The 16,735-nt window shown below is 42.0% G+C and overlaps 1 protein-coding gene across 4 annotated transcripts in view; it reads right to left on the reverse strand.

The window, feature by feature from the left end:
• Positions 1–16,735, reverse strand: part of Wipf1 (WAS/WASL interacting protein family member 1) — a 133,472-nt gene that overhangs the window by 70,987 nt on the left and 45,750 nt on the right. For 2 of the 4 annotated variants that reach the window (XM_008855296.3, XM_029557264.1), the window contains exon 2: positions 7,199–7,307. The exons of the other annotated variants lie outside the window; for them this stretch is intronic. The gene's annotated coding sequence lies outside the window, so the exon portion shown is untranslated. The remainder of the gene's footprint in view (positions 1–7,198; positions 7,308–16,735) is intronic. 4 annotated transcript variants of the gene reach the window in all.

The raw sequence follows: 16,735 nt of genomic DNA on the forward strand, positions 1-16,735 counted from the left end.
AGAGATCCACCTGCTTCTGCCTCCTGAGTGCTGGGATTAAAGGCATGTGTCGCCATGCCTGGCAGGATTCTATTTTTCACCTGACTCCTTAAGTTTTAAATAATGACAAGAGCATCTGAAAGCCTCTTTCATGAACCTTCCCCAAGGCCAGATGTTCTTGGCATGAGGGGAGGAAAATCAGTTTTCCAATAACCTGACATTTTTGTCTTTTAGAGCAAATTATCCTATGGTTTTGTCAAGCCTCTTTCTCCTCTGCTACGTCGTTATAAAAGAGGTTTTAAAAAGTAAACCATCTTTTGATTCATCAGGATCCATCTCATATCAACATTACTCCTTCCACATTATTTTCCTTGTATGCAACCTCTCCACCATGTTTTATTCTGGTAGATACGCTCATCAGAATTGCTTTGTCTCCATTTTGCAGGGAAGTTTGTTGAATGATCCAAGGCAAAGGGCCCCAGGAAGAAACACACCATCCATGCACAAAAATTCTGGCCTGAGTGTACAAATGGTGCTGGGCGTGCAATTGCAGAGGTGAAACTGAGAAGAAAGAAAAAGAGAAAGAAAAAGGGAAGAAGAGAAGGAGCAGACACAGTGTCTGCTGTGAAAGAGGTTTTGGAAGAAATCCTGATGGCAGTACATCAAGAATGTTCATTTAAATGACTTGCAGAATTTGTACGATTTTCCTGAGAAGTCACACTGCAGTGAGAAGCCGGGTTAGAGCACCAATTCTCTTCCTTTCTTAGCTTACCCTGTGCAGCCTTCTGCATAGCAGGCTGGTGAGGTATTGGGCAGCCCCTCTGCTAGGCCTACACCCAGTCCTCAGAAAGCCAGTATCTTTCTACAGGTCCCTATGCATTGAAGGAAGACCAAATCTTTCCACTGCTGGCCTGGAAATAAAGAAGATACTTCAAAGTAGCACCACTCATAAATCAGTGACTTACTGAGAGAATAGCAGCACACTAGCAAACTCTCCAAACTAATTCACACATATCTGTACAACATCCTAGTCTGAAGTTAGCAACATATTCCAAATAACTGTAGACTCTAAGATAGCATCTAATGATTTTTAGCTCGGAATACAGAATCCCTAAGGAATTTTCTCCATTAGAACACATACACACACACACACACATCCCTACTACAACTCTACAACTTTCTTTTTAAGCCACACTGACTGCCAGCTGTTACATCTTGGATATGAGGAATCCCCACAAAGGCTCATGTTTTGAAGGCCTAGCTCCCAATGCAGCAGTGTTCAGAGCTAGGGATTTTGAGAAGTGATTGTATCATGAAGCTCTAACTTTGTCAGTGGATTAATCCCATGATGGATGCATAGTCTGATGGCATTGTTGGGAGGTAGTGGAAAGTAGGAGGTAGGGCCTGCTTATAGGAAGCATGTCCCCTTCCTGTCTCTCTCTTTGCTTCCTGACTGGCATGACATGAACATCTTTCTTTGACGTTTTCTTATACCATGGTGGTTCTGCCAAAGCCGTGGAGACAGCCAAACACAGATAAAAACCTCTGAAACCGTGGGCCCAAACAAATCATCCCTCATGACATTGCTCATGCCAGGTATTTTGTCACAGTGACAGGAAGTCTTACTAACCTACAAACCAATGCACTGTATTAACTTAAAATACGACATTGGAACACATGCATGAACATGAGCACGAAGGAGCTAAACTCAATACAGACCATATCAAAGCAGACATTCTGGTAAGCTTCTAGCTAGTTAGTCTCAAAGCATAGCTTTCCATCAGCATGAAGAAATTACACTATTAGTATTTATGAACACCTGTGGCTGGTACTCACAGTGCTACTCTCATATCTTGTGGGATTCTGGGGAGAAGATGCTGCATGTGTCAAGGTCTTGGGGAGAAGGAAGATTGTGGCCCCATTCCTCTTCTTACTTAGAGAACTCAGTATCATATCCATACTGTTCCTCCCCATAAAATTCACCATTTTCCATCCAGGTTAAAGGTGACCACTCATCTCTTCCCACTTTTTAAGTCTCAGTGCTTAAGCTGTCAGAAATTCCTAGCTAATTGTGCAGATCACTCTACTCCCAGTGTTCTCCCTACCCAGCACGGCTACCATCTGCCATCCTGGTCTTCCTTTCTTTCAGAACCCTTTCAGCTGAGGGTCAGAGGTTCTGCATAAGGACGACTCTTCTGGCATCTCAAATAGTGGGAGCAGAAAGCTAGGGAAGGAGCCAAGAAATGCCTAAGGAGAGAAGAAGAAACGGAAACAGCTTTTGGAAGGATGCACTCACCAAAAAAGACAACAAATCCACCTGGAAAGCATTTTAAGAAAAGAAAAAGCCTCTTTCTACTGTGAACATCAGATTAGCATAATACAAACCTCCCTGACAGCAAAGTGCTCCTTCAAGGGATAGCCAGCCACTGCTAACTGCAGGCCTCTTCTGGGTGCTCAAGGGAAGTACCAGGTTAAGAAGTCTATCCCATTGTAGTTCCCAGGTGGATGTCACCACCAGGTTTTCCTGCCAAGGGCTCCAGTGGCAGAAGAGTCCTGTCCACCCCATCCACACCTGCTGAAACCGTGCACTGCCTCTGTCAGCTCTAGCAAAGTGCTTCCGAAGACAGCAGGACACAGACCCCCCAGCTTAGAAGATCCCCTAGCGTCAGCTTCCCCGCCTCTCTCTTGCATAATGTGATAGTAAAAAATGAAAACTATGTTGCAATCTGAGAACATAACCAAGGATGATTCTTTACTTTCATCACTGTCCTGGTTATTTTGCATTCCTGGAATGTAAACAACACACGAGTCCACTAACTGTCCACCCCTTTGTTGTTTTTCAGTATAGACACATTAGAACGCTCAAGCTAGAATGAAGGAAAAGATGGAACAGGACCTTAGTCCCTTCTTGTTTTTTGCTTTTATTTTATTTTTTATTTTTTTTTAAAGATAGGGTCTTGTGTAGCTCAGGTTGACTTAAACTCACTGTGTAGCTGAGAATGACCTGGATCTTCTGATCCTTCTGTCTCCACCTCCTGAGTGCTGAGATTACAGGCACATATGCTACTACATCCAGTTTATGTGGTAGTGTGATCGAACCCAGGGCTTCCTGAATGCCAGGCAAGCACTCTACCAATGGAGCCATATCCCCACCCTAGCATGTTTTCTGAAACACCCAGAAAAAACTCAGAAACCTCTCTGGCTACCTAAGCTGTCCTGGTGCTTATCAGTTCAAGAATGAAGTAACTTCCTCCTCTTAACTCAGACTTGAGACATTTTCCTTGCTCATTATAGGTCTGGAAGCAGCCAGTTGCTTGCTGTGTGGAACTTTTCTTGACTTGCTGTTCTTCATGAAACTATTCCCTCACTGGCTAGCAGATGAACAGTCCTGGGCCAGTGAAATATTCCTGGACACATCTTTCCTAAACTTTCACCCATCGTTCTGGCATTTTAGTAGACTATTCAAATCTTCCATACCATCAGAAGCAGGAGAAAGAGGACAGAAAGCTCTAGTTACTACCAAGACTCATGGCTTCTCCAAACCCTGCTCAGCTTTAGCTCCAGGCTGTGATGCTTAGCAAACTGAGGACCTGCCCTACGTCTTCTTTATTAGCAGCTTGTGCGAGTATGAGAAGAAAGGGAAAGAAAAAAAAGAGGAAGAAAAAAAGCAAAAAATATATAGGCATGCAAAGTTGTTTTGCTATGAAACACTAGCCAAGATATGTTTTATGAGATGAAAAGAGCCTTGCAGCATGTTTTACCCACAGCACTTCTGCATTCCCTAACACCCTGCAGATGCCTCACACACATCTGCAAACACAAGTTGACCCGTCTTGTTTCAGATTTGTGCTAATAAGTAAAATGAGGAGAGGCTTAGCTGCATTCCATGAAATAAGTTATTTGAGGAACATCTGGAGTTTGTTTTTTATAAGGCATAGAAGTTCTAAACTAGGAAGCCAGCAATTCTGAGAATTTCATTTTCACCACAATGGCTCAATGTTTGTTCCTCTAATAACGTGTGGTTACTGGCTCTGCATAGGTACTTACGTTCAAAGCTGGGGCAGTTTCTTTTCATTTGAGATGTTCTTAAAGACAGTTCAAGGGAAGGGAGTCAATCTCAGAGTAGCCACGAAGGGTTTGTAGAGGGAAAAAGGCACCAACCTGTGTTGTTTTCATCCGCTGGAAGGACTGCGTGCTCAAGTCCCCTGCTGGCTTCTGGCTAGCTTCCTGTAAGTCCACATGTGACACTGCACTTCCTCACTGCGCCTTCTTCTACTCCCTCTCAACCCTCAGAGGCATGTGATACAATCAGCCAGCTGCCTCTTCACATGAGGTAACTCTGTGACTATAGCAATGGTTATCTCCCTATAGGAGTTCCCTAGCTTCTTTTGAGTGTTCACAAGGCACAAGTAAAGAGGAGATAAGGCTGGGGGCATACTTTCTGGAGCTCTGGCACTTCTGACTCAATGCTGAGGGACAGGGGAAAAGATAGAGTCCTAAGTGCCAAGGTTGCCGGCCTAATGTTGGGGTTTCACAGCTGAAGAAGGGCAGACTGCTACAGGGGAGTCAGGGGCTTGGGCACTTTTCTGTAGTCAAGATAGTCCCTGGTACTCTGCCTACCCTGGGGACTCCTAAGGATGGTGCTGCTGCCAGGATGTGCCCACACTCCTCTCTAGGGGACACAACACTACCAATGGGGCACACTCAGGTCTTGACTCACATTCCCGCAGCAACCATGGCCACTTACCAGAGCAGTCTTCAGACAGTCAAGTTCACATACAATGTATTTAGTAACACTGTCAGAGAGTGTTCCCTGATTCGTGGTTTAGAAAACAGTCACTGTATTGTACCTCCCTGGGTTAAGTAATTTTGATGCTAGCCTGGCAGGAAAGAAGAGAGGATGCCTGGCTGTGGTCTTCTCTGTCCTGGGCACGGGGAAGACTGGGAGAACTCTGGGCAGAGATGAAGCAACAAGTCCAAGTGCTGTTTCTAGCTTTCCTGTCAGGGCCTTCCTCTTTCCTTTTATAATTACCACAGCTCTCAGGAGGGTCCAGACACACTGGATCTTGTAAATGTAGGAAGTGGTATGTGGGAGTAAAACCATGTCCTGGACCAAAGGGAATATTCTTTAATTTGTTTTGACCCAATGCAAACACCCCCAAAATGGTTTCTTTTTGGCTACACCAACATAATTTTTTTTTTTTGAAAAATGCTTTTAAAGAGACTGAGTGACTGCAGCGGACAACAGTCAGGCTCCAGAGTCTCACCACATTACCACTCTGGCTTTGCAAACACACCTAACTATTTTCCCAGCTGACAGCTGGTCTTTGGTTTGATCTGTACATTTGGATTAGACAGTTGAGCAAAGATGGCTATCCAAGCTTGTAGACATGACATTCACTTTAAAATAGGAATAATGGTAACATTTTGCCATCCTGGAATCAGACATTGCCAAGAACTTCAGAAAAAAAAATATTTCATGGATGAAAAATAATGGCCCTATGTGAGCAATTTGGAATTTAAAAGTCTCACATTATGAGATCAGCTTCCAGTTCTATTTTCTTTGTAAAAATGTTTCATTAATTATTTGAGAATTTCATACAATGTATTTTGATGATATGGTTCAGTTCTATTTTTCAACTAAGCAGGCATGCATGTTGTGTTTAAGCTGTGTTCTGTATGGGATTTTAATACCTAACCTGGCTTTCTCACTGTGAATTTCTTTTCCGTGTAGGGATTTAAAACTTTAAGATTTTGTTTTTCAGAACAGTTGTAGATTTTAGAAAAATTGAGAAGACAGTACAGAGAGCCCACAGAGCGTCCACTCAGTCTCCCTGTCCCTAACATCGTCCATGTTTATATGGTATATGTAAGTAACAATGAGTGACGCGATACTGAAGCATTACTAACTACAGCCGACAGTTTATATGTTTTAGTTTTCAGCGTACTTTTCTTTGACCCAGGAACCCATCCAGGAAGCCACATTACATTTAGTCATCAGGTCTTCTTTGGCTCCCCTGGGCTGTGACAGTTTCTCAGACTTTTTTTTAAATGACATTGGCAGCTTTGAGAAGCACAGTGAGGCATTCTGTAGAATGTTCTACAGCAGGGTTTCTCTCATAAGACTAAGGTCATGGATTGTTGAAGGGGGACCACACAGGCAAGGCACCATTTAATCTCATCGGAGCAAGGATACATACTCTCAGTATGATGTAATACTGTTGACATTGCCTTACCTGGCTGAGGTAGTGACTGAGGTTTCTCCACTGTTGCTCCTTCAAGGTTGTCCCCCCCCCACCTTTCTACAATGTACTCTTTGGAAGAAAGTCTTTGAGGGTATTCATTTAAATTATCTGGACTTCTTCCTCACAGAAGATCTGTCTCTTCTCTACATGTATTAGTCGATTTATATCACTATAGCCTCATGGCTACTTATTTCATACTCTAGGTTATAAACTGAACACAACTTTTATTTTGTTGCTCAAATTCTTACAGTTTTGGCCACTGGGAGCTCTTTCAGTTGCTGTCTGTGTTCCTTAGATGCACACCTACCAGTGGTTCTTAGGTTTTTGTTTTGGGCACTTCCTTCCTTTCCAGCACCACGAAGTGCTCCAGACTCATCGTACATCCTCTAGGGCCCACAATTTTTTGTTTTAATAAGAGAGTAAGAGAAAATAAGACTATGGGCTTGAGAAAACTTTTGTTTGCTTTCAATATTTGTTAGTCTTGGCTACATTTATTAATAAAGAATCTTTTTAATTGCCTTTATAAAATTAGTTTTGTATCTATCAGCAGCAAAACATCAAAACCAAGACATCAATGGAGTGAAATTCTACATTTTCTCAACTCCAAGTTTTACATTTGCATTTGTAGTATTTTTCTTCATATTCCAACATTCCTGAAATAAAAGCATTTAATACTGTGTACTTTCTTCCCCTCACCTATCATTAACTTTATGGAGCTCCTTACAGCTGATGGTGACTTGGGAGCAAGGGAAACAGCAGTCAGACTAGCGAACATCATTTAACTATTTTCACTGGTCCCCCCCACCCCACTAAGCAAATATTTTGATTAAAGTACTTTGGTATGTAGAATCTACAGACATTTTTTTAAAAGCAAGATTTTTAAACTATTCTTTCTCTAACTTTACTTCAAACCTGCAAATTTTCACAAAGTCCTAAGAGAAGAGAGAAGGTATTAAATTCTTTCCAGGACTTACTGACTCCTTGTGTGATTTACATTTTCACTTTCTCAAGATCTCAGGAATCCATCACCAGTGCCTGAGGAGCATGCTAATGGCACTGCTGCAGGCGTGGAGAAGTCCCAGCCTGGTGGATGAAAAGGAAAAACATGCTTCAGCAGGCAGGACGGAGGTGAGGGCTCTTTCTTCTCCCCCCCTCAGGGCAGTGGGCAGGTGCAGAGTATCAGAGCCCACTCTTCCTTCCTGGCTGGGCTCTCCACTCCAGCAATAAACCACTGTTGTTTTGGGTGCGTCATTCTTTTACTTCTAATGGATAAAGACTAACCTGATCATTCACCACTGGCATACTTCAATAGTCACTGACAAAATGCCTAACCTTTCCATTCAGGTAGGCAGAACTTGGCTACTGTAAATACTACTTTTTGTCTTACTTCTATGTAAAAAGTACCAAGGCATCAACAGTGCCCTAATCATCTCACCAGTGCCCGGAGGGACTGAAAGAGCTGTGGCCACACAGTGCTGGCTTTTCTCAGCACTCTACCAAATTCTTACCACATGTGCGGAAGTCTGTGGAAAACACGGACTTCCACTGATTCTCATTACAATCCCATGAGTTAGGTATTGTCATCTCACTTTATAGACAGGAGTAATCAAACTTAGAATCACCAAACTGTCCACTGTCTCCTGATGAGTTTGAGCTTGAAGCCAACTTGCAAGCTCAGCTCTGTCTGACCATTAGGGAAATGCAAATCAAAACCACAATGTGATATTATATCACCCCAATACCAATGATCATCAAAAACAAAAAAATACCAAATGCTGGCTGAGGATACAAAGGGGGAACTTTCATACACTATTAGTGGGCATGCAAATTAGCACAACCATCATGCAAAACAGAATGGAGGGCTCTCAAAAAAACTAGAAATAAAACTTGCATATGATCCAGCATTCCCGTTTCTGAGATAAATGATACCAAAGGAAAGGAAATCAATCTGTTGAAGGGACACCAGCCCTCACTGGTCACTGCAGCACTATCCACAATAACCAAGATGTGGGTTTAACCCAGTTGTATCACACAGAAGGGAATGCAGTACACATGTATGCACAATATGGCTCAGCCACTAGCAGCAACATAGATGGAACTAGAGGACATATAAATAATTCAGGCACCAAAGGGCAAATACCGCAAGTTCTCACTTATATATAGAAGCTAAGAGAGATGATCTGGCAGAAACAGAAAACAGAATAGTGGTTACAGAGGCTGGGAAGGAGACAGAGAGGGCAGACTGTTAATAGGGGTGGCTCTGAAGAGAGGGAACAACTGTTAACTGTTCTGCAGCAGCATCAGGTAACTGTGGCCAACAACAATTAACTACATTTCAAGGCAGCTAGCAGGAGAGAATTTTGAGTGTTCACAATAAAAAGAAATGATAAATGTGTGAGGTGATAGACACTAGCTACCCTGACCTTATCTTTACACATTATATCTATATATTAAACTATTAGACTCTAGCTCATAAATATGTTCAATTTCATGCATCATAAATAAAAGTATTTTTTTAACTTTAAAAAACAAAACAAAATTTCAATAGCTCTTTGTTGTTACATGTGAACTCATGTCTATTTTTGGTCAGGTGAAAAAAATTTTACCTAATTTAATCATTTTCTGTAAATACTCTATGGGTTTTAATTGTTCATATTTCCTATTTGTTGAGTTAAGTCAATAACGATACCGATGTTATGCAAAGAGTTCCTTCTACATATTTTGTTTACTTATTTGTATTTTTATATCTTAGTTATATTTTATGTTTGATTTATTTGCAATTTTAACATATTTTGCTTTATCTAATTAAGTGATAAGATGATCGCATAAATGTTCATTTTCTCCTGAAATTTATATTTTTTAAATATTTATTTATTTTTATTTTATGTGTATGAATATTTTGCCTCCTTGTATGTATGTGCACCATGTGTGTCCCTGGTACCTGTGCAAGCCAGAAGACAGCATCAAATCCCCTGGAACTGGAATTACAGACAGTTATGAGCTGCCATGTGGTTGCTTAGAATCAAACTTGGGCTCTCTGCAAAGAGCTGCAAGTGCTCTTAACCACCGAGCCATCTTGGCAGGCCCAGATTTACACTTTTAAAAAAAGATTCATTTTTATTTACATGTGTGTACAGTTGCCTGGAGAGGCTAGAAGAGGGCATTGGATCCCCTGGAACTGGAGTTACAGGGCTTTGTGAGCCACTGAACATGGGTGCTGGGAACCAAACTCCAGTCCTCTGCAAGAGCAGCAAATACTCCAAATCAGTCATCTCCCCAGCCCCTGGGATTTATTATTTTTATTATTTATTCTTCTTCTATTTGCTTGTTTTTTTTATATTTAATCCTTAATATTCATATATTTCTATTCCTATTTTTGTTTTGCTAGTTAGCATTTACCAGCCAGTCCTTCATTTTTATCCTTTCTGGATAATTTTGGCATACATACCACCCTGAAGACAGCATATAGCCAGATAAGTTTTTTTCCCTCAGTGCTGGGAGTTGAACCCAGGGCTTAAGCATGCTAGGCAAGTGCTCTCTACCACTAAGCTACATTCCTCAATCCTAGATTACCTTTCTAATACATCTGAGTCACTGGTTTTATTAGAGGAATTTCCTCAATTTATTAGTAAGTTTCTTATTCCTATTTTCTTGATTTTTGCTGACTGATCATACTTTTTATTATTGTTTTTGATTATTTGTTTGTTTGTTTGTTTGTTTTTCAGACCAGGTCTCACTATGTAGCCCCGGGTGACCTGGAATTTCCTATGCATAAGAATGATTTTTTTTTTCTGAGAAAGGCTCTTTGTGACAACTCTTTATAAATCGGAACTTTACATAATCTTATAAACCAAATTAATCATGTTTTGAGAGCATTTAGAACTATGTACTCCAAAAAAACCAAACAATATAAGCAGTTCTACAATGATTTGGAATCCCAATGTAATGAACTCTTACAAACCAAGTTGAACACATAGCCTCAATCTTATACCATGTTCTCTATTTGTGACTTAGTTATTACCCCTGATTCAGAACAATGCATGTGAGATATGATAGCAATGACACTGAAAATAACTCCCCCCCCCACAAATGTTGTAAGCTACATGGAGGCACAGGATGATGACATTTGTGTGGGGGTTCTGAGTCAGCAGGATCAGTAAAACAACTTCTTTTGTAAAACCGTTACCAAAGATTTCATGTCTTTCCCATTCCATGCTGTTCAACAGGTATGAGGAGCCTCCATTGGAATGGGATGGGATGGGATGGGATGGGATGGGATGGGATGGGATGGGATGGGATGGGATGGGATGTTGGGATGGTATGGGATGGGATGGGATGGGATGGGATGGGATGGGATGCGATGGGATGGGATGGGATGGGATGGGATGGGATGGGATGGGATGGGATGGAATGGAATGGAACAGAATCCCTGCTGTGTGCAGGGATTATGGGTTTGTCCCGCCACACCAGGCCCTAGAAACTGTTCTAAAAGGGTAGGTTGCCATGTTTTCTTTCACTTTCTCCTTCCCTATTTGGAGATCTGGCTACAGCTCTCATCAATGATGTGGGTAAGTGTGTAGTAGAGGGATAGCCAAGAACCCAAGGCTAGTACACAGCCAAGAACACCCTGGGGAACCTCTCTGCAAACTTCAGGCTCCAAGACATATAGACACTGGGAACATCTGTCTGCCACAAGTGTCTACCAGAGGTGTTTCTGACTACCTCACTCCCAGTCACTAAAATCATCAGCTAAGCTGTCTGTTCTAAAATCAGGCAGGATCTTAAGACTGTTAACATATCTTTTAAAGAGCTAAGGAAGACAACTGAGAAAATAATCTTGCTAAACCTTTGAGAGGCTAGAATTCTGGATTTCCTAATGTATAGCTAAGAAGGCACAGTAAGAAACAAGACTTTACAAGTTCTTCTAAATGAGGTAGCAGTCATTTCTTTCAGCCTTGCTATGATGGAGGTGGCGGTATACGTGTGTGTGTGTGTGTGTGTGTGTGTGTGTGTGTGTGTGTGCAGCTCCCAGCCATAAAATACAGGACCTGTTGTATACCTGTGTACCTTTTTACATTTTACATTTACAGTGTATGCACTTGAAGGAAAACTAAAATTTATATTGCATACTTGAGTTTTCAGAGAGATCTGGAGTGGTGGGGATGAAGGAACAGGGAGAAAGGTCTAAATACAATTTAAATACCTCTCAGTAACAACTCGGAAATTCTGGTTAGGACCACAAAGAAGTGGTAAAATACCTTATAAGGGGGTTTTTGTTTTAACATGTTTAAATTATTCTTAATCATTTTAATATTACAAATAGAGACAGTAACTGTCTAAGAGTTGGAAGGATTTGCTCAAACTAGTAAAGAAGTGATAGATCTGGGATTTGAACCCAAAGTTCAAATCCAGTGTTATTTCAAGTACACTGAACTGTCTCTTTGTTCTGTCTCTGCATAGGGAGAAACTGAGTGCTGTGAAGCACTTGCTGGTCAGTGCCTCACAATGTAAATCAGATAGTCTAATCAGACTATAGAGCAGCTAGTTCCCCCAAACAGTGGGGGGATTTTTGGAGCATTATGTCATGCAAAGGCTTTCTCCATTAGCACTCATGCATGCACCACACTTCTGTGCACTTGAAACAGCTAAAGGGAACTTGAAAGGTCAAAAAAGTTCTCTAGCTGGTACATCACACATTGGTACATTGTTAATGCCATTGTAGTGGAATAGAAGCCAGAATTACCAAGCCTTTGGGCCATCTGCCCTCAAACCAGAGCCCTATCTAGTGTGGTCACTCTTAGGCATACCACGGGGCCTGATGCCAGCAACCAAGATGGTCCTTTCCAAATCACACAATTGAATTCCAAATGATCAGTCTGTTCATTCATCCTTACTGCTAATCAAAACAAAGAGGAAATGGCAAATCCCTGTATTCATAAAAAGACTGGCTAGGGACATAAAGGAAAGTCTTGCCATTCTTCCAGAATGAGTTTCAGAAGCTTTACAAATATAGAACTTCAGAGAGAGCCAAGACAGTTCTAGGAACTAAAGTGCCCATTACTCATTGGCTGCTCCTTGTGTATGTATATCTGTCTAGTATGCATTCTTGTGTGTATGTGTATGTGTATGACATGTATGTGCATGTGTGAAAGCCATAGGTCAACATCAGTTGTCTTCCTCAATCGCTATCCACTTTATTTTTTTGAGACAGAGTCTCTCACTGAACCAGAGCTCACTGATTTGGGTAGACTGGCTGGCCCGTGAGCCTCAGGATCCTCCTCTCTCTACTTCCCCAGTACAGAGACCACAGGCACATCACACTAGACTTGTTATGTAGGTTCTAGGGGATCAAACTCAGATCCCCACGCTTTCAATGCAAGCACTTTACCAACTGAGCCAGGTCCCCAGCTCTACTCCTTTCTGTTAGACTGAATAGAGAGTCTTCTAACACAGAAACACAAACATTTTGCCAAAGATGCTAGGAGGATGCTGAATGGTAAGGAGCTCTGCTATGCAGACTGGTGGCTTGATTCAGAATTTGTGTCTTTCTCACACATAACATGGAACCAAAAGAATATCTAGTTGTCTGAACAATCTTCCTCCCCAGGCTCATCCATCTCTCTCTTTCAAAACACAGAGAACATACTACAAGGTAGACTTAATAGACAGGTTCATATCACCTCAAAATTGAAAGACTCTGGAATCAGACTGCCTGGATTCAAACAAAAAATCTATTATTTACTGGTTGAGGTGAATTATTTTATTCTTTCAGGCCTCAGAGAAGTTGTCTTATCTTAACAAGGGGATAATTTTATGAGTAGTAAATCTGATACTGCATTCAAAGAGCTCAACCATTGTAGTGCAAAAATGATTACTACTGTTACTGTTATTAGGTAGCCATTTTATTCTCAGAAAATTTTAGATCAGAACTTCTCACAAGAAAGGCAATCAGCCAAGCAAAGAACTTCTTCTCTTCCTGCAGAAAATAAAGGATTTGGGGGGTTGGGGGAAATGAAGTTGCAGATCATTCTAGAAAGAATATCCAGTCAGGCAGTAGAATCAGAGTGCCATGAGGTTGCTTTGAGCTTGCAGGTGGTGTCACATTTTTGTTCCAAGATTTGGAAGTACTTGTATCTGACTAGAAATAGGGAGAAGATGGCACATGAATTACATTTCCAAAACAAATGAACAAAGAGAACAAAATCAGGTTTGGTAGAAGCCTTGAATGTAGGGAGAGGAACAGGCAGCTTTGCTGACCTTTAGAGAAGCTGTTTACATGGTATAAAGGATAAGGCTCTTGAGTCATACCTTTCAGAAAAACCCGAATTATAGAGATACATTCTTCTTCAGGGCTTCTGATATTTGGGGGGCTGTCCTTTGACTGAGATTCCAGGCAGAATCTGATTGGGTAAGGCCTTAGATTTATTCAGGTTATAATTAGAGCATGGGTCATATCCAGCTGAGCAACATCAAACTCAACCTCGTGTGTTTATCGTATTTTTTTCCTGGACTATGATTTTGATTCTGAAGTGGCTGCAGACAGGCTAAATTACATGTTCTGCAAAGGAAGTAAATTTACCAAACATCTGTCAAGAGTTTATTAATTAGTAACAGTCATAATGAATGAGAAACACTATATTTTGTATATCAGCATCTATTATTTTCTTTGCCTTCAATCAACTTCCAGAAATAAAGTTGGTATTCTGGGTGATGTCTAAAATTTACTAAATTACTGTTGTATACCTCAATGACATACGTAGCAACATGATACCCACCAATTAACTTCCTAAGACAAATTTATATGCAGAAATAATCAAACATATCTCTCTAATAACATTAAGTATGTGTTTACTGAACTATGTCTCCAGAACACTTTATAGACTGCAGTTTAACTTTAGGTGCACCATGCGGCAGTAACTACACTGACAGAAATGGAGAGTATTCATGGGATGCCACAGCTGATTTCAGGTTTTGTTTTTATTAATTAAAAAAATACGTATTGTGTGTGAGTTTGCAAAATGGAGGGGTGAGGTGTAAGTGTCACAACATGGGTGTGGATGGTAGAGACAACTTTGTGGAGTTACTTCTCTCCTTCCACCTGAATGTGGGTTCTGGGGATCACACTTAAGTCACTAGGCTTGTATGGCAAGTGCCTTTACCAGCTGAACCATCTCCCTCTCTGGCCTCAGTTTTTAATAAACTCTACTTCCCTCATTATGTGAACTAAAATATTTAGCAAAGTTTGATGATATTTCTAGTAACCAAATTCATAGGTATGAAACCCCCTCTTGGCAAGAAGGAATATACACGTAGGGGAAAACAGGTTATTCCCAAGTACAGTGTATTATGGAATGTACAACTGAACACATGAATTAAGCTTTATGAAATGCATCTAGCCTGGTTAAAAGTAAGAACTTTATGTTACAAAAGCAAACATCCCCACCCCAACCCCACACTGTCATGATCACAAACTGCCTTGGGCTATCAACAAAACAAAATCCAGGAACCTACAGCCATTTGTGGATTGAGACTGGAGTGGTACACTTTTATGCAGTCTGCATGGCAGCATATTTGTTACCTATAGCCAACACTTCCAGACAGACAGAGAAAGAGAGAAAGGAGTTTATACAGTGATGGCCATTTCATCCACCATCCTGCACCACAGGTACCCACTTAGAGTACCCTGAAATGAGACATGAATCTGCAGTCTCCGTTTCAGAACTCCGGGTGCTGTCACCATTGTGCACACTGATGTGATTCCAGCTTTTAAAGATGCTTATTTTTCACATTCCAGAGTCTATAAATGACATCCATTTAGACTTCATCTGTGTACTCTGTGTATACACAAACATAAACACATAAAATGTCACTATCACCTCCCTCTGCTTCCCTGGACCTGCAGGATCCGCAGGCCTGACCTGCAGGCCTCTCTCTCCGGGGTAAGTCTATCCTGCCCTCCATGCCTTGACTCCCCCAGTCTCACTCACCCTCCCATCTCCCCTGCCGGTCTCTCCTCCTAGCCTGGGTCCTGTCTCACTCCTTGTCTTGGTGCCCCAGACACCTGGGGAACCACCACTGCTTCTTCCTGATCCTGTGCATCCAGAGCAACTCAGTTCCTTCTCAGGTCCCCAGGACCACAGCTTCTGGGCCTGGCCCTGTCCTCACCTCCCTCTGCTTCCCCTCTCCACCTCCAGGCCTTTCTCCAGGGTAAGTCCATCCTGCCCTCCTTGCCTTGATTCCCCTAGTCTCACTCACCCTCCCATCTCCCCTGCAGGTCTCTCCTCCTAGCCTGGGTCCAGTCCCACTCCTTGTCTGGGCACTCCAGACACCTGGGGAACCACCACTGCTTCCTGATCCTGTGTATCCAGAGCAACTCAGTTCCTTCTCAGGTCCCCAGGGGCACTCTGGGCCTGGCCCTGCCCTCACCTCACTCTGCCTCCCCAGGTCTGCACAACCCTCCAGCCTCTTTCCTGGATGCCAGGGGCTGACCTTTCCTCTTCCTGGTCCTTTGCATCCAGACCAACCCAGCTCCCCAATGCAGTCCCCAGGGGCCCTTGGAGCCAACTCCCATCCCCATCTTCCTTTGCATCTCTGGTGGCATGGCCAACAGCTGCCCTAGACCAGCATCTTCCCTTGGTCTGGCTCCCAGGCCAGTCCAACCCCCAAATTCCTGAGGCCAGAATCTATCTTGGTGGGATCCAGACCTTAGGAGAGAGCCTGAGAACATCTGATCCCCATCTGACTTGGACCTCCCCAATATAAAATCAAAAGAGAGAACTGGAAGCTAAGAGGAACCAACCTTTCATGCCCAAAAATTAAACCACGAAAAGTCTTTGTGGTTTAATTTTCTCACATGTCAAAATCAAAGAGAAAGAATAATAACATGAAAAACAAAAATAGCATATACCCACCAAATACCAATAGTCCTCTAGAGGAGTACAATGAGAACCCCCTAGAGATAATGCAGGACATGGAAAAGATAGCACCACATGGACAGTAACAAAGTATGCTGCCAGCCTGAGCAGAGCTGGACCCCCTTGGGCTGTGGCTCCAGCTGACTCCAGAAGCCTAAATGGATGGGTGCAAAGAAACACCTCCCTGGACAGTCTTTCAAATGCATTAAACCTTTTAGCCTTTCGTAGGTTCTGTCCTACCAATTCTTAAGATGCCCTCAAAGCATCTTTTCTATTGTCCTGATGCAAAGTCTGTGAAATGGAAAACAGAGTATCAAGACTGGAAGATAAAGTGGACAAACTAGACCACTCAAGCAAAGATTATGAAAAATTTAAGAAATCACAAGAATGGAATATGCAGGAATTGTGTGACACCATAAAAAGACCAAACTTACGAATCATAGGCACACAGGAAGGAGAAGAATTCCAAGATAACGGCATGGACCAGGTCTTCAACAGAATCATGGAAGAAAATTTCCCAAAAATTAAAAAAAGACATGCCCATATAAATACAAGAAGCATACAGAACACCAAACAGACAAGACCAGAAAAGAAACT

This window comes from Nannospalax galili, unplaced genomic scaffold (assembly GCF_000622305.1).
Source record: "Nannospalax galili isolate Female #2095 unplaced genomic scaffold, S.galili_v1.0 scaffold346, whole genome shotgun sequence".
Taxonomy (NCBI): domain Eukaryota; kingdom Metazoa; phylum Chordata; class Mammalia; order Rodentia; family Spalacidae; genus Nannospalax; species Nannospalax galili.